General features: G+C 39.3%; 1 protein-coding gene across 1 annotated transcript in view; it reads right to left on the bottom strand.

Moving 5' to 3' along the window:
* The window catches only part of LOC109421116 (chloride channel protein 2), a 349200-nt gene extending 327925 nt beyond the window's left edge, over nt 1–21275 (bottom strand). Inside the window, exon 1 of the mRNA XM_062846999.1 lies at nt 20384–21275. The gene's annotated coding sequence lies outside the window, so the exon portion shown is untranslated. The remainder of the gene's footprint in view (nt 1–20383) is intronic.
* Nucleotides 21276–22067: the final 792 nt, after the last annotated feature.

Below are 22067 nucleotides of genomic sequence, written 5' to 3'. Positions count from 1 at the left end.
CGAACCCGCCGTCTCCGGATTGGCGATCCATAGCCTTAACCACTAGGCTAACTGGCGACCCCTATTTTCACACATATCCTGCCTTAATATGTCAACATCAAATGCCAATCATTGAAATTTGCATTTCACACTTCGTTTGAATGCGGCAGAACATTTCCTGAAAGACCTTTTAAAGCTTCTGCACAAATTGCTATATTTTTCAATAACATCGCTTAACAAATTGTTTTACACGCATAAAATTAAGCTCAATAAAAATTTCAAAAAAAAAATCCGTGTATTTCTACATGCGTATCTATTATACAACCCTAGGTTCGAACTGAAAACATATACTTTTGAACCTGAAATATGAATTGAAACACTAAAATCGATATCTTTGAAAACCTGTTTTTCTAATAGTTGAAAACAAGCTTCTTAATAAATATCACAACATGCAGAAAATTACATTTTAATTTCACTATAAGTTCAATAAATGCTCCAGCTTTATAAAGTGTAGATTGAATTCTTTTTATTCTCGTCAAAACATGTTTTAAAACTCGAATGTCTGTGGGCATGTCTAATCCAGAAATAGAAAAGGCGAATTTTTCAGTTTTCTCAAAATTATGATTTGCCTGTAAGCACAATCAAAACATATTTTTATAAGAAAATTCAATCAACCATCTGAGAAAACATGTTTTTGAATGTATCATGTGAAAAAAAATCGAAAAAAAAGTTTCGAATTTGGATATTTGGCAAAACCGTAAAAAAGTAGTTTGTGCAGAAGTTTTAAAAGATGATTTTCCATTTTAATCATTCTGCATATAGAAACCATTTCTAATGTATAAACTCTTCACAGGTATTAATTGAAATACTCTCAATAATAATACAAAAATATAAAAATTGTTGTTTGTTAAGAAAATGATTGTATTTTCGCTATACAAAGTTGTGCCCATACTTTCTGGGACACCCTATACATGCTGGCAAACCAGGGTAGCAATGTTACGATTGACGGGAACACTTTTTAGGTGGTGGAAGGCTTTGTCTACCTTGGATCCTTACAACATTAGCGATGACATACGAAAACGCTTAATCAGTGGAAGTCGAACCGCATTGGGCCCCACAAATAGATGTAAGCGCCGTCATCGCGACGTTTTTTTTCACGCAATATAGCAATAATAGTTGTTGATTTTGAAAAGTTATCCTTTTTTCTTCTATATTTTTGTCGTATTTTCTTGAGATCTTTTATGAATTATTAGTATATTTGTTTATCATTTTATTATTATAATCATCACCATTTATTACTGCAATACATTGAAGATCTAAGCTTTGGAAGATGTTATGGCAATTTACGTATTATATTCTTGGAGGATTTCCGTCCGTATTCTCAGTGGCTTTTTAACAATTCCCTTGGCAAATTTCTGGTTAAACTCCCGTTAGCCTAATGGTTGAGGCTAAGAATAGCCTTTCCGACAACGGGTAACTAGATTCCCAATCCTACTGATAGATAGATACTCATAGATTCCTTTTTAATAATGCTCCACAGATTCTTTCAGATACTTTAGGGAGGTTTTTTTTTTAAAAAAAAAAGTCCTCCCTCTAGTGGAAACTACAGCAATTTCACCTTTTTTTTCTAGAAAAGCTTTCATGCTCAAGAAATTACTCCATGGATTCTCCATTTTAGAAATTTCTCCTAATTTTTTTTATTTCAAAAAACCATCCAGGGATACCAGACAAGCGATTTTTTAGAATATCAATTCATAAAATTTTCCAAATATTCTTACAGAAGTATTTTAAGGGCTGGCTTAATATAACTCACCAGTGATTCGTTAAGCAATCCCCAATTTCCATTTAGACATTTTTCCAGAGATTGCATTAGGAATTTCTCCAGAGATTCCTCCATATTTTTTTTCTAAAAAAATTCATAGAACATTTCGACATTGCTCAATTGAAAGAAAGCTCATAAAATGAGTCACGCAAAAATTATTCATTTTAAGCCCCTCGTGCCTAGGAGAGCTTTTTGTGTGGGTGAATCGACACACTTTGCTCATTTTCCCCTCTATTCAAAGCGTAACGTTGTTTATGGACTTTTCCCTTTTTAAAATATCTTCAAAAATTCCCTCTAAAAGTAATCCATGTGTTCTTTTAGAAATTCCTCCATCGGTCCTTGCAACATCTCATTCAGGGATTTTTCAATAAATTTCTCAATGGCTCCAAGCAGGTAGAAATGAACATAGATATTCCTTCAGGAGTTCTTCCTGGTATACCTACCTCCATATTTTTCCTCGAAAATTCCTGCAGGAATTCTTCCAAAGATGCCTTTGAAAATTTCTCCAGAACAGGGATGGGAACACTCACTTGGAAAGAGTTACATTCACTTGGTATTTTCTCAGTTCAGAAGCATGCTATCAAAAAACAGTGTATGGAGCACTTTTACCCTGTGGTTTTATCTCAAACTTTTCCGAACACGTCAAGGGTCGTACACGCATACCAAAGTCGTGAGAGGGCTATGAAGACGAGTCTCCACGAGGTGAATGCAAATTACACTCACCTCGTGGAGAGTTGCCTTCAACGCTTTGTCCCGACTTTGGTATGCGTGTGCGACCCTTGATGTGTTCGGAAAATTTTGAGATAAAACCACAAGGTAAAAGTGCTCCATATACTGTTTTTGATAGCATGGTGTTGGGAATACTCACCTGCAAGAGGGATGCTCACTTGCTTCTATCTCAGTCCAGAAGCATGCTATGAAAAAATGATGTTTGAAGGGCTTTTAGATTGTAGTTTAATCTGAAAGTTTGCCGAATAAAGTAAAGGTCGCAGACGCATACCAAAGTTGTGAGAGAGCTGTGAGTACGAGGTGAGTAAAATTCGTGTAATTTATACTCATCTTGTGCTCACAGCTCTCTCACAGTTTTGATATGCGTCTGCGACCTGTACAGTATGACCCATAAAAAAAATGCGACACTCCAATTTTTTGCGATCTTTGGTGATTTTTAATGGAATAATTCTAATAAATTCAACTTTTTTGGATTAGGATACAATAAGGAGGTCATTGTCATACATGATCCCTAAATTTTTTGTCAAAATATTCATTGGTTACGTATATGGGGTATAATTGGGGTATAATTGTTAACAATTTCTAAAAAAAATCAAGTTTTCCTCTAATTTTCAGAGCAAAATGAATTAAGATAAAAACTTTTAAACACATGTAAACCATGAAGAAATATGTACTCTTAAATACGCCCACGTTTGGAAAATATTTTTAAACAAATTTCGAATGTTTAGGAACCCAAAACTAAAAAAAGGTGCTATATATTAAAACCGTATTTAAGATAAATTAATAAAAAACTTAACACTGTTCGAACATTTTTCAAAACAATTTTTTGACGATGAAGGCTAATAAACCTACCTTTATAATAGGTACAAATACTAAGTACTTAAAAACAATTTCATGCTTAAAACATAATATTTTCTAAAAATTATCATTTGTCAAGTAATTCTATTTTCAGCAAATGTCTCATAATTTATAATACAATATTTTTTTCGTTCTTGTCCGATGAACCGACGAACTCCTGAAGACCTTGTCCAGCCATGATAGTACTATTTTGAAAATAAAATTTGATTGAATGTGACGGAAAGCAATTGAAAGAAAATTATATTCTTAAAAAACGGCCTCTGGCGCGTGGACGATTTCGACATCCATATGTTTAACGTTATATTTCCAACGGTATGTGAATGAAATCAGTCTATGTTCCTATGCCATTATCAGATTAGTGGCTCTACTATACTATCCAATAGATACATGCAAGGTTAATCGGTTCGAAGTAGGGGAACGATGGCTTTGAAAACTGTCGCATTTTTTTATGGGTCATACTGTACTTTATTCGGCAAACTTTTAGATCTAACTAAAGTCTAAAAGCCCTTCAAACATCATTTTTTGATAGCATGCTTCTGGACTGAGATAGAAGCAAGTGAGTATAACTTTTTGCAAGTGAGTATTCGCAACACTGCTTCTGAGATAAGAAAAAAGCAAGTGAGTGTAACTCTTTCCAAGTGAGTGTTCCCATCCCTGCTCCAGAAATGTTTCCTAGAAACTACTACAGAAATTCCTTTGGACATTTTTCATGAGAATTTTCTATAATACTTTTCCGAAGTTAAGTGTTGCTCTTGTCTAGACATTCTTATAGAAACAAAACACGAATTTGATAAGGAATACCTTCACGAGTTCCTCTAAATATATCCTAATAAATTTCAAAAAGGATTTCCCAAACGGTTTCTCAAGCCATTTTTTTCAGGTATTAGGCAATGAATTTATTCAGAAACCTTCTAGGATTTGTTTGCCAGTTTGCCTATTTATGATTCATATATTCCCCCAGGATTTTTTTAAGAATATCCCCAGAGATTTCTACAGAAATTAGACAGAAGAAGATACATTCAAAAACTCCCTCGAGGATTCTTTCAGAAAATTCTTCCTCCTGAAGAAAAAGTTCCTCCTGAAATATTTCCAGAGACTCCAGTAGTTCAAAGATTCTCCTATGAATGTCAGCAAGGGTTTTTAAAAAAATCTTTTTTGAGATTTTAGTCTAGTCTAGAGATTTTTCAAAAATTCTTCGGCAATTACACTAACATTCTGGAGAATTATTCCCTGAATTCCTGGAGATACCTCTGGATATTTCAAGAAAAAAAAATGAAAATTTCCTGAAGAAAATTTTCTGAAGCAATTTCTGGTGTAATTTTTGGAGGAGTTTCTGCAGGAATCTCTGTGGAATACCTGGAGGAAATCCCTAAGATAGCTCTGGAGGAATTTAAGGAAAAGTTCTGGATGAGTATCTTATCAAAATCTCTGAAGACATTTCTGAAGGACACTGTTGAGGAATTACTGAAGTAAAAATCGGAAAATTTTCTGCAGGAATGCATGAAATAATTTATACACCGAGCAGAAATTGCAGACTAAGGCATTGAAGCAGTACTTGAATAAATCCATGTATAAATTTCTGAAGGAATTATTGGAGGATACATATTTTGAAGCAAACCCTTGAAGAACTGCCAGAGATACTTGTGGAGGAGTTTTTAAAATAACTTCTAGCAAAATGTCTGAGTTTAAAGTAATCGCTAGAAGAATTTTTGGATGAAATCCAAGAAAAATTTTAAACAAATCTGGAAGAATTCTTAAAGGAATTACTAAGCCATGTTTCTAAAAGAATTGAATTGTTTGAAGGATTTTCCAAATGAATGATTGCAAATAAGGAGAATTATTCGATGGTGATTTTTTTGAGATATTCATGAAAAAACGACAAGAAATAAATGATTTTTTGAAGAACCCTTAAAAGAATCTCTGAAGGGACCCCAGCAAAAAGTCTATAAAAACTTAGGAAGGTCTCCACTCTATGAATCCCAAGAGAAGTTTATGGTGCAATGCCTGGAAGAATATTTGAGGAACTTTTTAGACAAACCTCGTGAGAAGGTAAGGAACCTCTCGAAAAGCTCTACCAAAAAGTCCAGAAAGCAAGCTTGCAATAAAAAAATCTAAATTTCTGAGGGAATCGTTGAAGAAATTTCGGAATGAATACTGCAATTTTCTGCAATAATTTCTTGAAGTATTACCGAGAAAAATAAATAACTGGAATAATTATTGATGAAACTTCTGAAGGATTAACTAGAGGAGCTCCTCTGCAATCTGTTATATATAAAATATAAATCCTGGAGGAAATACCAAAGGAATTCTTGAAGGTATCTTTGAAGGAAATCTCGCTGAATTCATGAAAAGAGTTCCTGCAATAATTCCTGAATTCTTAAAAAAAATTAAGAGAATTTTCAGAACAATCCGAAAAGGTAAACTATATTTTTATTAAACAATCATCAATTAATTTCAAGCTGCCGAATAATAACAGCATATGGTGTTTTAGAAACTTTTCGGTACCGAAATAATCGAAAATCGGATTAATACACTCCTCGGTTTGATATTTTACTTAACAACTTAAGTATATCATCCTGATTAGAAAAATCATCCATGTATAATATGTCATCGAATTACCCTACACACTGAAGGTGAATGTTAGCAGTGGGTAGTGGGCTTAGCTGATCAGAAGTGGTATCTACGGTCAATTAAGCTCAAGCCCGATAAAGTATGATGAGAGAGCCTCTGTCAGCTTCCAATGATTTGCCTGAAGAGCTTTTTGGTTAAAATGTTTCATCGACATTAGTATTTAGTATGGTGGTATTTTGGATCCGAAGTTCTCCTCCCATCATATAGTTGATCGTAAAGTACTGATGTGTTATTTCCAGTTCTTGGAACCGACCTTTCAAACCCTCTAAGCAGAAAACTCTCTTCGAATGGGTTTAATCTGTTTCTGAAAACCGATTACACTTATTTCCTTGTGGTAAGATGCAATCTGCAACTCTTAATCAAAATACAATATGGCTGCACAATAACATTTGGCATCACTGCATCTAATGGCTTTCAGAATTGTGAATAAAAAATCTGCAAAAATAACACCCCTTATACACCAACTTGTTATCACAAGCCGGGAGGCGATGTTTGTTTACACTCGGAACTAAAGTAATTATCAACAACAGTCCCATTCGACTACATACGTAGGTATATGCTATCACGTTCGAGCACAACCTATTTGGAAGTCGCTTACTTGATAGAGTTGAGACAGATCATATGAAGGGTTAGGTGGTACAAAGTGTCCCTTTTACTGGAATTGTGAAGAAATTTCCAATTGTGATTTAAATTTTGAATCATCAATTTGGTAAAATATAACTTTTCTGCTTGTTGGCGCGAGTTTCTTCGGGATTAGGGAAACACATACTGAAAGCAGCGTATTTCACGGCAGCTTCAATGCTATATTAAATAGAATCCATTTTTAGTATTTTACATTGGTTTTAACTTAAAATTACTTACATGATAGTTTCTTAATCTCTAATGAACTGTCTCACTCGACGCACAACTTAACACTAAAATATTCTAATTAATTAATTCCTATTGGACAATACAGTTGCCAGTTTCACTCCAAATACACAAGTTTGTTCCTTTATGGACCACCCTAATGAAAACCAATTCTCAAAGCAGGCAATTTACTTTGCAACAGTTGAAATGTATATAGATTCGAAAAGTGATGAGATAGTTAGTTACCAGTTTCACGGGGGGGAGAATGTTGCGACGGTATCGCGTGTATTTGGAGTGAAACTGGCAACTGTATTGTCCAATAGGAATTAATTAATTAGAATATTTTAGTGTTAAGTTGTGCGTCGAGTGAGACAGTTCATTAGAGATTAAGAAACTATCATGTAAGTAATTTTAAGTTAAAACCAATGTAAAATACTAAAAATGGATTCTATTTAATATAGCATTGAAGCTGCCGTGAAATACGCTGCTTTCAGTATGTGTTTCCCTAATCCCGAAGAAACTCGCGCCAACAAACAACACTGCTTTTCAGTGTAGCACTTCAGAGGGAAGGTTTATTGATCAACCAAGAATATCACAACTGATCTTTATTGTGGTCATCCTGCATCAACCACCTCAACGAACACATTACAGCAGAGTAGTAGACGGGGTACGTCCGAATAGCAGATGTTTAAGAACGTGCGAATTCAGTTTGCCCCCGAGATCCAAACCTATTACGGCATAGAAGTGTCATATATTCCGAAGCAACGACGATACTAACAATGATGGCAGTGACAAAGTGCTAAGCTGATTAGCACCGTGCAATATTGGACATTGCTTGCTGACTGGAAGATCACTCGTATTGTAGTTACCATAAGTGGTTAACGATGGACGTGTTATCGATCGATTTGATCGATGTTTATCTGCGCTGCCGTAGAACTGTTTCTATGCATAATCTCGAAGTTTTCACTTCACACGGATGACGTTATGTCTGCGGCAAACCGTAAAAGTAACGATCACCGTTAGTCCCACATGCTACGGAAGCACTCAAAGAATTTGAGAAATTTACTGCTCACTGCTACGAAACGAACACGTCGTCGTCGTCCCTGGTTGCATGTGTAAACTATTTCGGAATGGAACAACCGAGGCCATCGGAAGGCATTATCTACCGTTAATCGATGCAATTGCTGGCTGTAGAGAACGTTGTCGTCGTATGGTAAATTGACTGAAAGCTAATGCAACTGTTATGGGTGCTGCGTGACTAGTGGAACGATTCTAGGTGGATATGTCGTTGGAAAGTGAGATTATCATATCACACTAATTGTCTTGTGTAACACAAGTTTACAAAATAAAACGAAAGTCGTGAACTTCTGTCAACGACCAAAATTTTTGAAGCACAATTTAGTGCTGATTTCGAAACCAACCTTCAAAAAATTTAAAGTAGAACAGTTTTTGAGTTTTAGCTCAATATCGAGTTTTGTAACTTTTCAAAATATGTAATTTACTAAAATTCAAATATATTGCGTTTTGTTCAACCAATTTTAAATCTTTTTCCATAAATTAAAAGCTGAATACAATACCATTCGATCATCTGAATACAGGTTTTGCGTCAGATTGATGAAATTCAAGATATTGGCGAGTTTTAGGGACGAACTTCTTAAATTTTAGCAAAATTCCCAAAATTTTTTGAAGAAATGTATTTTTTTCAATAAGAAAAAAACAACTTAAAAATTCTTTCTCGACGTTTATTTGACATATCATATGTAGGCGAGTTACAGTAAAAAATTCAGCTCAATCGGAGCATTGATTACGGAGAATGAGATGTTTGAAGTGAGCGACTTTGCTTAAAAATAGAACAAAAATCGATTTCAAATCATCAACCTTGTATGGAAAGTCGAAAAAATTTCCGCTCTACTGTAATTTTTTTCCTTCGCGTTTTCGAACTCAGGGCATGATTCTACACCAAAAATGATCATCAGCTTACCGAGTTCAAAAATGCTGTAAACTAGTGTAATCAACGTGCGGCGTTGGACTGGATCAGTATTGTGAGTCGTATGAATAGCATATTTCAGTAACAAATTTTGAAAACGACGTATAATCAATGCTACACCATTGATTATACATCGTTTTCAAAATTTGTTACTGATTTATATGATCATAAAAATAAAACCACAGACAAACAGACGTAAACAGTAACACAATTTTATTACCACTATCTGGTGAATATGTTGTAATATTCTTCAAACATAACATGTTTCTGACAGATATTTGAATAGTTTGATAAATCTTGTACAAATTTTGTTACAAATAAAAAAAAATCTTTAAAAAAATATGTCTGGGACTATTTTAGCAATATCCGACAGAAATTTGTTTGGAATTCTTAAATTTCCATCCGACGATTCGATCGCATTTATTGTGGCTTTCTCATGCAATCTGTTGTGTGAAATCCAAAAGAAATTCTTCCAGAACTCCAAAAATTCTACGTATATCTCATTCGACGTATTTGGGAATACCTTCAAGATGTCTTCCGCAATTACCTAATTCACTAGTCCAATGCAACCTTAGAAACTTAGTTTTGCGAGAACAAGTGTAGCTTCCAGGCATTTGAGATGAGGCCAAGGAGGTTTCCAGAAAGTTCCCCGAGAGTCCTAAAAACCGGGTTCCAAAGGATTTAAGAGGCATTTCAGTGGCGTTTTAAGAGATTCTAGGAGCCCTTTATATGGGTGATTTCGTTTCAAAAGCATAACGGGAATTTCAGGAACGTTGCAAGTGGTTTTAAGGGCGTTTTGAAGCATTTCAGAGAGTATCAGGACTTCTCAGGAGCCTCAGGATTTCGAGGACATTTGAATGGGATTATGGAGGTTTCAGGAGAGTTTCAAGCCATTTCAGGAGTGTTTCAAGGAGTTTCAAGGGGTTTGGAGAAGTGTCAGAAGCCTTACAAGGGCGTACAGGGGTATTACAATAAGATAAGAGGATTTCAGGGGCGCACGCTATGTCCAAAGAAAAGTATTATGAAAATTGAATGAACCTCAAAGTTTATTCGCTAGAACCGTATTTTGAGCCTCTAGATTCAGAATATGTACGGTTTCAAATATTTCATCTTGGTTTTTTTTTCATACATTTTTATATGGGATGAAATTGACCTCAAAGTGACTTTTTTCGACATTTATATGGGAAAATATGAAAAAAATAAATAAAAAACTCAAGATGAAATATTTTAAGCCGCACAGATTCTGAAACTAGAAGTCTAAATCTTAGATCCTTGCGAAAATTATTTGGGGTACATTCACTTTTCATTATTTCCCTTTGGACATAGCGTGGGGCGTTTCAATAGTATAACTGGGATTTTGGGGCTGTTTTAAGTTGTTATAAGGGGGTGGAAGCTCAGGTAAAATATTATCTCCTGGGCGCCCATTAAAAACACCACCCCCGGCGAAGACTGGCGCTCGAGCCTAGCTATTTAGTACTGTAGTTGGAGGAAATGCCAATGCAGAACCCGTAGCTTCCGGGAAGGTAAGCCCAGCTCCCTGGGTTAGTGGGTTGGTGTCAGGCCCTGCAAGCCAGCCGTAAAAAAGACTAGCACCGGAAAATCAACAAGAGAAGAATGCGAACCGATACCAATGGCGACGACCACAGCGACGAAAAGGGACTTGCGATTGGAAGCTCGGTACGTGGAACTGCAGATCTCTCAACTTCATCGGGAGCACCCGCATACTCGCCGATATACTGAAGGACCGCGGGTTCGGAATCGTAGCGCTGCAGGAGGTGTGTTGGACAGGATCTATGGTGCGAACGTTTAGAGGTAATCATACCATCTACCAGAGTTGCCGCAACACACGTGAGCTGGGAACAGCTTTTATAGTGATGGGCGACATGCAGAGGCGCGTGATCGGTTGGTGGCCGATCGACGAAAGAATGTGCAGGTTGAGGATCAAGGGCCGATTCTTCAACATTAGCATAATAAACGTGCACAGCCCTCACTCCGGAAGCACTGATGATGACAAAGACGTATTTTACGCGCAGCTCGAACGCGAGTACAACCGCTGCCCAACCCACGACGTCAAGATCATCATAGGGGATCTAAACGCTCAGGTAGGCCAGGAGGAGGAATTCAGACCGACGATTGGAAAGTTCAGCGCCCACCAGCTGACGAACGAAAATGGCCTACGCCTCATCGATTTCGCCGCCTCCAAGAACATGGCCATTCGTAGCACCTTCTTCCAGCACAGCCTCCCGTATCGTTACACCTGGAGATCACCACAACAAACGGAATCGCAAATCGAACACGTTCTGATTGATGGACGGCACTTCTCCGACATTATCGACGTCAGGACCTATCGTGGCGCTAATATCGACTCCGATCACTACCTGGTGATGGTTAAACTGCGCCCAAAACTCTCCGTTATTAACAACGTACATTACCGGCGGCCGCCCCGGTACGATCTAGAGCGACTGAAGCAACCGAATGTCGCCACCGCATACGCGCAGAATCTCGAGGCAGCGTTGCCGGACGAGGGTGTGCTCGATGTGGCCCCTCTAGAGGACTGCTGGAGTACAATCAAAGCAGCCATCAACAACGCAGCTGAGAGCACTATCGGGTACGTAGAACGGAGTCGACGAAACGATTGGTTCGACGAGGAGTGCAGAGCGGTTCTGGAGGAGAAGGATGCAGCGCGGGCGGTAATGCTGCAGCATGGAACCCGACAGAATGTGGAGCGATACAGACAGAAGCGGAAGCAGCAGACCCGTCTCTTCCGGGAGAAAAAGCGCCGCCTGGAAGAAGCGGAGTGCGAGGAAATGGAACTGCTGTGCCGTTCACAGGAAACACGCAAGTTCTACCAGAAGCTCAACGCATCCCGCAAAGGCTACGTGCCGCAAGCCGAAATTTGCAGGGATAAGGACGGGAGCCTCCTGACGGACAAACGTGAGGTGATCGAAAGGTGGAAGCAGCACTTCGACGAGCACCTGAATGGCGAAGAGAATGTAGGCACGGAGGACCAAGGCAGCGGAGGAAATGACTATGTTGGTGCAGCAGAGGACGGGAACGAACCAACTCCCACGCTGAGGGAAGTTAAGGATGCCATCCACCAGCTCAAAAACAACAAAGCGGCTGGTAAGGACGGTATCGCAGCGGAACTCATCAAGATGGGCTCGGAAAAGTTGGCCACCTGTCTGCACCAGTTAGTAGTCAAGATCTGGGAAACCGAACAGCTACCGGGGGAGTGGAAGGAAGGGATAATCTGTCCCATCCACAAGAAAGGCGACAAGTTAATGTGTGAGAACTTTCTAGCGATCACCATTTTGAATGCCGCCTATAAAGTGCTATCCCAGATCATCTTCCGTCGTCTTTCACCTAAAGTAAATGAGTTCGTGGGAAGTTACCAAGCCGGTTTCATCGACGGCCGGTCGACAACGGACCAGATCTTCACCGTACGGCAAATCCTCCAGAAATGCCGTGAATACCTTGGGACCTGGTATCACCTGTTCATCGACGCGGCATACGACAGTATCGACCGCACAGAGCTATGGAAAATTATGGACGAGAACAGCTTTCCCGGGAAGCTGACTAGACTGATAAGAGCAACGATGGACGGTGTGCAGAACAGCGTAAGGATTTCGGGTGAACTATCCAGTTCATTTGAATCTCGACGGGGACTACGACAAGGTGATGGACTTTCCTGCCTACTATTCAACATCGCCCTGGAAGGTGTTATGCGACGAGCCGGGCTCAACAGCCGGGGTACGATCTTCACGAAATCCAGCCAATTTGTATGTTTTGCGGATGACATGGATATTATTGCTAGGACATTTGGAACGGTGGCAGAACAGTACACCCGCCTGAAACGTGAAGCAGCAAAGGTCGGACTGGTGGTGAATGCGGCTAAGACAAAGTACATGCTGGTAGGTGCAGGCCCGGATTTAAGGGGGGGCAATGGGGGCAAGTGCCCCGGGCCCCCCGATCAAAGGGGCCCCCAAGAATCCTGAAGCACTATATATTTTCTTCATCAAAACATAAAATGCGCTTCAAGAGACGATTATATTCTATACATGTCGTAGAGTAGTTATAACTGAGTTCTTTAAGGGTATCCAGATTATTTCATATCTGAATTTTCACTTGAAAATCCAAAGTTTCATAATTTTTGTTATCTTTCACATCAAAATCCTAAGTTTCATATTTGTTTGGTGCCAAAATATGTTGCTCTTTCGATTAAGTTCAAAAAAACATTATTTTAATTTCTAAGAAGAATTTCAATTGAAGGTTTTAAATATTTTATCATAAAAGAATGAAAAATTCATCATTCGAATGAACAAAACAGTTGAGTGACATAGGTTCTTTCTAAACCGCAAAAATCAGCACAAAAAAACGAATAATAAACAACATTGAATAGAAAGCGTTAATGTACGGTTTACATAATGAAAATCTTGTTTTTGGGGGCCCACTTTATACGGTTTGCCCCGGGCCCCCCGAAGCTTAAATCCGGCACTGGGTAGGTGGGACTGAGCGAGACAGGACAAGCCTTGGCAGCAATGTTACGATAGACGGGGATACTTTCGAGGTGGTAGAAGAATTCGTCTACCTCGGTTCCTTGCTAACGGCTGACAATAACGTGAGCCGTGAAATACGAAGGCGCATCATCAGTGGAAGTCGTGCCTATTATGGGCTCCAGAAGAAACTGCGGTCAAAAAAGATTCACCCCCGCACCAAATGTACCATGTACAAGACGTTAATAAGACCGGTGGTTCTCTACGGGCACGAGACGTGGACGATGCTCGAGGAGGACATGCAAGCACTCGGAGTTTTCGAGCGACGGGTGCTAAGGACGATCTTCGGCGGCGTGCAGGAGAACGGTGTGTGGCGGAGAAGGATGAACCACGAGCTCGCTGCACTTTATGGCGAACCCAGCATCCAGAAGGTAGCCAAAGCCGGAAGGATACGGTGGGCAGGGCATGTTGCAAGAATGCCGGACAACAACCCTGCAAAGTTGGTGTTTGCTAACCATCCGGTTGGTACAAGAAGGCGTGGAGCGCAGAGAGCACGATGGGCGGACCAGGTGGAGCGTGATCTGGCGAGTGTTGGGCGTGACCGACGTTGGAGAGCTGCAGCTGCAAATCGAGTATTATGGCGGCAAATTGTTGATTCAGTATTATCATGAATTTGATGTTAACTAAATAAATGAAATGAAGGGGCGTGATTTCACATTTCAGTTATGTTTAAGAGTTTCATGGAGTTCTAGGAGGTTTCGCCTGAAACGCCCCAAAGCCTCCCTGAATGCTCCTGAGACATTCTGAAACGTCCATGAGACCACCAGGTACCTCCTCAAATTCCCTAAAACACCCATGAGATCACCAGTCACCTCCCGAAACCCTGGTGGACCCCCTGAAATTACCTTGAAACCCCTAAAACGCGCCTGAGACGTTCCTGAGACCCTCTTAAACACCCATGCGAAACACTGGTATCCATTGAAATCCCATGGGACCCCCTTTGAACGCCCCTGAGGTCTCCTGGTACCCCTGAAACCCTCCTGAAACGCCTCTGAGATCACCTCAAACTCTCCTGTAAACTCCATGGACCCCATGATGCCCCTTGAAACGCCCCCCAACTAACAATCACTCATTTAACAGGCACCATTATGACGAATTAATTCAGCATAATGTTTAATAACATTTGAATTATTTTCACGTACAACCTATGTTCGGGTTTTGTTCACACAAATTTGGAGAAGTTATAAAGCATCATGTTGTGCACCAACTTATTTTTTTGTTGTTTAAAGCGTTTTACAAATGTACAAGAAAGTTGTTATTCAGCTTTGGCAAAAATGACTGAAAATAAATAAAATGCAAAAATGTTGAACTCTCACGAGAGTAATTATTTGCTCTCATGTTGAGAACACCTATTATGAAATAAGAATTACATATAAAATTACCTAAATCCGGATTAGAACTCGGGACCTGTCGATTGCCAGCCGCATGCCTTCCTATCTGCGCCATCCTAGAGATGATGAGATGCACCACCCAAAGCAAAACATAATCTTCCCATGACTCAATAATGATCACTCCTGAACTTGTGTTCAGCAGTGGTGAATTAGCACAGCACGTGCTAATCAACTGAACAACACCTTATACTTCAACAGCTGTTCAGCCCAAAACACGTGTTTTCCATTCTGATTTCGCTGTCAGTATTTTTATCGCACGGTGAGAAAACTTGTATCGAATGCGGCCAAAAAGTGTTGGTCCTTATTGAAGATATTGTTTCCAGACGAACTAATTGCGATATGAATATGTTTTTATTTTTATTTTTAAAAATCGATCTTTAAAAATGTATGACAATATGTGGTGCGGTATGGTCTTGGACGTGGTGCATTCACAGCATCTAGTCAGGTAATCTACTCATGCTCAGTCGAAGATCCGTCAAGCATTTTTTTATTTGTGCTTTTGTCATGGAATCTTGATATTATGTTCAATAAATAGTGCATAAGGATGTTTGGGGATACTTGAAATTTTTCGATTTCTGAATGCTGTTTGATTATCTAGGTGACTGTGGGAACAATATTCAGTGAACACGACAGCACTGAAATGTCAAATGCATCGATCCAAGCGTCCCGTACAATCGAACTGCTGCGGAAGATAAAAAAAATAATCAAGGTACAAGATATCTTGTTACATACTAATAATAATAAATAAATGCCTCATTTTTACGTTGGTTACGTCTCTTGGCACTCAATGTTAAACTACAGAATTCTATTCTGTTTTATTTTATGTGATTCGTTTAAAATTTTGGTTCTTTAACCCTTCAAGACGCGCGCTGTTGTAAAAAGTACAGCACTACCAAAAATCCTCGCTCGTCAGTTTTAGCCATGATTTATCCCATAATCCGAACAAAGTTCTGAGTCAAACTATGACGGGCTGAAGGCGTTTATTTGACAAGTGAAAAGCACATTGTTCAGGAGCATATGCTTATCGATACATCAGCTTAATAAGATGCAGACAAATGTTTTGTTAAACTCTTTTGTTAAAGAATCAATGCTTGTCGAATAAATTTCTTGTTAAACTTTTGAAAAGTGTTTTAATTTATCATTGTTGATACCGATGAGGAAAGTCGAACATTGACTATTTTCTCAATTGAAAAATCATTTAAACAGTTACGTGTTGAGCATAATTTTAGTTCAGCTATCATTACCATTATTAAGCCACAATTCAGCAAGCTTGCTTATTTGTGACTTGCAATTGTTAGTTGGGCCTTTATGTCCCCTGAGATCTCTTGGAATCATCTAACCCTTTAAGACCTTGAGATCCCCTTCAACCTGCTAAAGAACCGATTGGGACCCCTGAAACGCCTTTGAACACCCCTTTGCTCTCCCCAACAAACGCCCCCTGGCCACCGTTGCTATAGTTATCGCCATTATTACATTTTCTGATGCACAATAATGATTCTCGCTCGCATTAAAACGGGTACAAATATTGAAAGTGCTTGAAAATAGCGTGCTTAAAAAGAGGTTTTAGTGTACTTTCAATTACTCTGGCAGACCTGATATGAATCCATTTGGCCAGAAGTTTTTTTTTTAGAATTTTGGCTGTTTATGACAAAATTGTACAATATGTAAGAATTTCGTCATGAATCTTTCTTGAAGATTATCAATGTAACCAATCAGATATTTCTTCAGATTTTTCTCTAAAAAATCATCAGTAGCTGTACCGTTGATCATCAACTCTGTTTTCCGTTGCGTAAGAAATTCTATCAAAATTTGTACAGATCTTTTAACCAGGGATTCATCCAGAAATTCCTCATGGGGCTCATCCCGGAGATCCTCTTACCTAACATACCTAAGTACCTCCAGGTATTGCTGCTGGGAATGCTTCAGGAATTTCTTCTGAGGCCTTGCAATTGGAATTCTTAATCTTAATTCACTTGGATTGCTAAATCTTTCGGGGGTTACCCCAACAATTTTTCCTGAGATTTCTTCAAGAGTTCCTGCTGGGATACTTCCAGAACTTCCTCCTGTGATTCCTTCAGGAGTTTTTGGATTCCTCCTGGGCTTCATCCAGGTACTTCTGCTGGTATTTTTTCAGGAATTTATGCTATGATCCCTGGTGAAATCCTCTTGGTATTCCTCCAGGAATACTGCTGAGACTTTTCCCGAAATTTCCTACATCAATTCCAGCTGGGATTCCTCAAGCAGGGGAATAGATGCTACAGGGGATAGACAAAATGATCGGGACATGCAAAATTTTCACTTTTCCAAAAATGTTCAACTAGCTGTAAGTTTTCGAAATGTGCATCAAATATTCTCAAATTTTTACTGTAAGTTGATCAACTAGTTGTGTATCAGTGGACAAAATTTGGGAAAGTTCGGGCTATTCTGCACATTTTTGAAAAAGGTATAATTATCCGATAGCCAGCTTTGAGCTGTTATATCTCCGGATTCAATAAATCGAATGCAGTGAAATTTTGACTATTAATGACTTATATAATGAACTTTGAAAAACTGTTGACACAACTTAAAATTTTTAATACGGAAGAAATTATAACGATTAGTTTATTTTCCCAATAAAACATCAAATTTTCTTAAACTTCAATATCGTTTCAAAATTCAAGATGCTAATTGTAGTTTATTTGAATTCCCTCTAGTATATAAATATGTTTTGAAGGAAAGTAATAACATAGCCTTCAATTAATAGAAAAAGTATTGGTATGCATATTAAAAATAGGCCTATTTGCTAAAAAATCATAAAATAAATAAAATCGCTAAAACTTTTTCTCTTGTTAATAATTTAAAGATATGTCAAACGTTTTTCAGAGCTCATTATATAAGTCATAAATGGTCAAAATTTCATCGCGTTCGGTTCATTGAATCCGGAGATATAACAGCTCAAATTTGGCTATCGGATTATTATTCCCTTTTCAAGAATCTTTATAACTTCGTGCATAACAGTCCGAACTTTCCCAAATTTTGTCCACTGATACACAACAAGTTGATCAACTTACAGTGAAAATTTGAGAATATTTGATGCACTTTTCGAAAAGTTACATTTAGTTGAACATTTTTGGAAAAGTGAAATTTAGGGATTCCTCCACGAATTTCTGCTGGGATTTTTCCAAAAAAATAATCTTGCAATGCCAGCTAAGATTTCCCAACAAATCCCTCTTGAGATTCCTCAATGAACTACTGCAGGGACTTCTTCAGGAAATCCTCCTAGGATTCCTCCAGAAATTTCTCCTTCTTGGACTTTCTCCAGAGAACCGCAGAAATCGCTGCTGTGATTCTTTGAAATCATCCTTCTGGGATTCTTCCAGAAATCCTTTCTGTGATTCTTCAAGAAGTTTCTAAAAAATACATTCTCTGTTTCCTCCAGGAATTCCTCCAGAAATGTCATCCAAGAATTCCTCTAGGAAACTAGTCTTCCAGTGATTTTTGCTGCAATTCCTCAAACAGTTCATGTTAGAGTTTTTTGCAGACATACCTGCTGAGATTCCTTCAGAAATTCATTCAAGGATTGCTTTAGGAATTTTCTTCGGCATCCCTCAACAAATTGCTCCAAAAATTACTTCAGGTATTAGTTTAGAAATATTCCTAGAGATCTTTTTAGAGTTTTCTCCAGGCCGGAAATTTCTCCGGGATTCTTCCAAAAATCTTAGCAAAACCAACCTCAACAATGATAATCTATTCACATTACTCAATTCTACTGAATGCTAGACCATTCCCTAACTAAAATCTCAACTCCTTCCCATTTACGAGAGCGTCGGTGAGTCCCTGGCCTCCCGTTAAATAGATATCGTTCCTTCCCTAATATGCCTTCCCATCCTCGTAACGAAGATTACACAACAGGCAGGATAATTGAGATAGGCAAAATTGTGCTCCTTTTAGTTTCAGAGAGCGATCAATGGCGCTTAAGCCTAGGCTTGTTCGCCAGGACACAGTGTAAATGCCTGTGCCTCATTCCTGAAGAAAAAAAAGGCGTTGTAGTGTTTAAATATACTAAAACACTTACACTCATAAAAAGACATCTATATGATCCATTCAAAAACACTAACACATTCAAAATCTTGGCGCATCACTCGCTTATAGTGAATCCCAAATCAATCTATTCCAAATATGTTATAGAGACGAACCAGCCAAGGGCTGAAAGTCTCTTTAATAAAGACAAATCAATCAATATTCCAAATATCCAACTCCATGACGGGGCCGTATCACAACGTTCGAGGCCATACTGTCCCGGTCGTTCAGTCGCGTTTTTTTTTACGAAATAACATCCGAAAGTTTGGATGGACTTCGTGACTTATCTACTTGTTTGGACGTTATGCCCCGTAAAAATGCGCCATAAAGTCCTAGGACATTATGGCCTCGGACTTATGATACTGCGCCCCTTGAAACCTATGGGGGCGTCGGTGAGTCGCTGACCTCATGTAAAGTAGGTGTCATATCATCATATCACAGACAAACAGACATATCTCTTAGAGGAAATTCATCAAAAACTTTTGCCCGGTGTCATTTTCATGAGCACACTGCCACCGCGCGTGACACTGTCGGCCATGATGGATTTCGATTTAACGTTTTCTAACACGCACACTACTACCCAATTTGCCTGTAATTTTCGTTTGCATCATTCAGCAACGGGTACACTGGCAAACGTCAAAGCGATCGAACACTAGCGCATCTGGTGGAACGATCGCGCAAAACAAATGAAATTTTAATTGATCGTTAAATGCATGTGCCAAGCTGTTTTGAAGAGTGTTATGTCTGTTTGTCTGTGATCATATCCTATCCTATCCTCGTAACAGAGAAGATGGGCGTGGCCGGCAATGGAAGTTTTCATGTCTTTTTAACTTCAACCTCTGATTGGAGCTGTTCCTTCCCAAACAGCATTCCATAAGTAATTAGAATAGGAGTATCAAAGTTTTAACATGACAACTTTCAGTATTCACTTTACGTTATTTCGTTACCACGCAACGCAACGTAATTTTATCCAGGATTCTTCCAATAATTCATTCCGGAATCATAAATCACGGGATTCACACGATTAGTATCTTTGGAACAGTTCTGGAGTTTATAAACATCTATATCGATATGACCATGCATCCCCCAAGACCTATGACCTAGTAATGCTTATGCAGGTTACCATGCACATCACACTAACATTCCTTCCCTTCCCTGATGACCAAAATGACGTCGCCGGCACCGATATTGATTTCACAAAGCTTAGGGCTCTCAAAGAGTAAAATTGAAGCTGGTAAGTGGTCTAAGCTCCATCTGTTGGTTGTTTGTACAATTTTAATTGTGAGCATTAGCAATGAACATAAATGGCATTATCAATGCCCATGCTCATGCAAAAGTGGTTTTAACGAGCAGGATAAAGTAACTCGGATGTGATCAACTTCACTCCGGTTTACAGTTCTTTGATAAAACTGCCGTTCATAAGTATGATTTATAAACGCATATTTCCTCAATTTGAATATGATACCATAGAGCGTAAATTATCCTCGTTCCCCGGAACTAAAGACACTACGGCACACGCCCCACTTACCTTCAACACTTGTTCAAAACCGCTAACCGCAAAACGACTGCGGAATCCACCAGCCGACCGATGACGGCGACGACGACGACGACGTCGATAAATACACCTGATTGCCGTCCAACGGAATCTTACTGTAGCTAGCAGCAGTAATTAATTCCTCGCATTGAACTTGGCCTCGATGACATTTTCCAATTCGCGATAAACTGCCATTAATCAATTGACTTAGTATCGAAGCCGTTCGTTCGGTTAAGCAATAGGTATACCTCCCCCAAACTGAGACTTCACGGTAGATAGCATAGAACACAGTACACTTCACACTCTACGATACATTCAAGCGATTGAAATCTCCCCAGATAATACAGATGATAACACGTCGTTGCAGTAAAACTGCTCACTTTCACATCGTTTTTACGACGAAGTTATTGAAGTTCATCCAGTTGCACTGCTGCTGCCACAAGCACATTTATCAACGCTTTGTTTTGTAAACAGCCCTTCAGTCCACCAGAAATCCGATTCCACTGGATTCAGTTTCTTTTCATTTTACCAAAGAATGCAACCGTGAAGCGTTTCGACAGATAGGACAAACTCGGGACGCTCGCCTCGATCAAGTTACACAGTGGTGGAATTTTCTGGTGGTCTCTCGCAATTGCTGATCCCGTGAAATTGCAATCACCCAATAATGAATAACACCGGAGTAATGCGACGTGATAATGGTGCGGCGCGTTTCTAGCCAAGACGTGGACAATAACAAACCGGTGAGAATGCGATGCGCGATGACGGTATTTCTACAGAGAATGTAACGAGGTGACGATCGCGCACGGTTTTGGGCTAACGAAGCAGAAGGGTTAACCTTTTGGTACGTACGACCGATCCAAAGTCCGTCCGTGCAGCTACTGGCGACGTGACGACGAGCGAGGTTTCAAACCAAACACAACCTCGGCTGGGTTTGCAGGAAAAGTGGCTATGCGGTAGCCCGATCAAGAAACTTTTGAGATCATTGCATGATCAAGTTATGAAGTATGAGGAGGGTTTAAAGTGATCAATGACTCTATCTATGATCAATTCTGCATGGTTTAGCAAGTCTACGAAGTTTAACTTTGGAATGACTTCGCAAAAATCGACCTCACATTTTGCTCGGGTATCGATCAGTTTTCCATTTCTCTTTCGATCCTCTTTTCTCCACACACTGTTCTCAACACGCGATCGCGCTCCGCACACCGTATGTATTCAATCAAATTTCGCTCTGGCCGAAGACGACGACAGGAACGATCGCTACTTCTGGCGGAATAATTTATCGAAGATCTGTGTCTGGCCGCGGCCGGTGGCGTCTAATAACCCGAAGAAATTGATAGGCAGGTAGGTATGTAGCTACCTACCTACCTTCATGTGAAGATGGGTCAGTAATTTGGGGTTTAATAGCTGCTTGCATGTCAGGCAGTCGGTTAATGAACTTCGCATGTGATGCTGCTCACAGCGTTGTCACGTAGCCAGCTTCCAGTTAGATCCGTTTCTGATTGTTAGCTTTTTTGCTCTCTTTTTGTGTTATGCTGTGGAAGTTTGATTTTTCGCCGGCTTCTTCGACATTTAGAATGCGGAACTTGCGTGTTCAAATGGAAGGATATTTTCCGTATTTGGACTGACCGTCGTCCTCATTATCTGTACACCAACAAGCAGCGTTTCTCAATTCAACGCT

Source organism: Aedes albopictus, chromosome 1 (genome assembly GCF_035046485.1).
Source record: "Aedes albopictus strain Foshan chromosome 1, AalbF5, whole genome shotgun sequence".
Taxonomy (NCBI): Eukaryota; Metazoa; Arthropoda; class Insecta; order Diptera; family Culicidae; genus Aedes; species Aedes albopictus.
The sequence above is the reverse complement of the archived record's forward strand: the minus strand, read 5'-3'. Positions and strand labels throughout refer to the sequence as shown.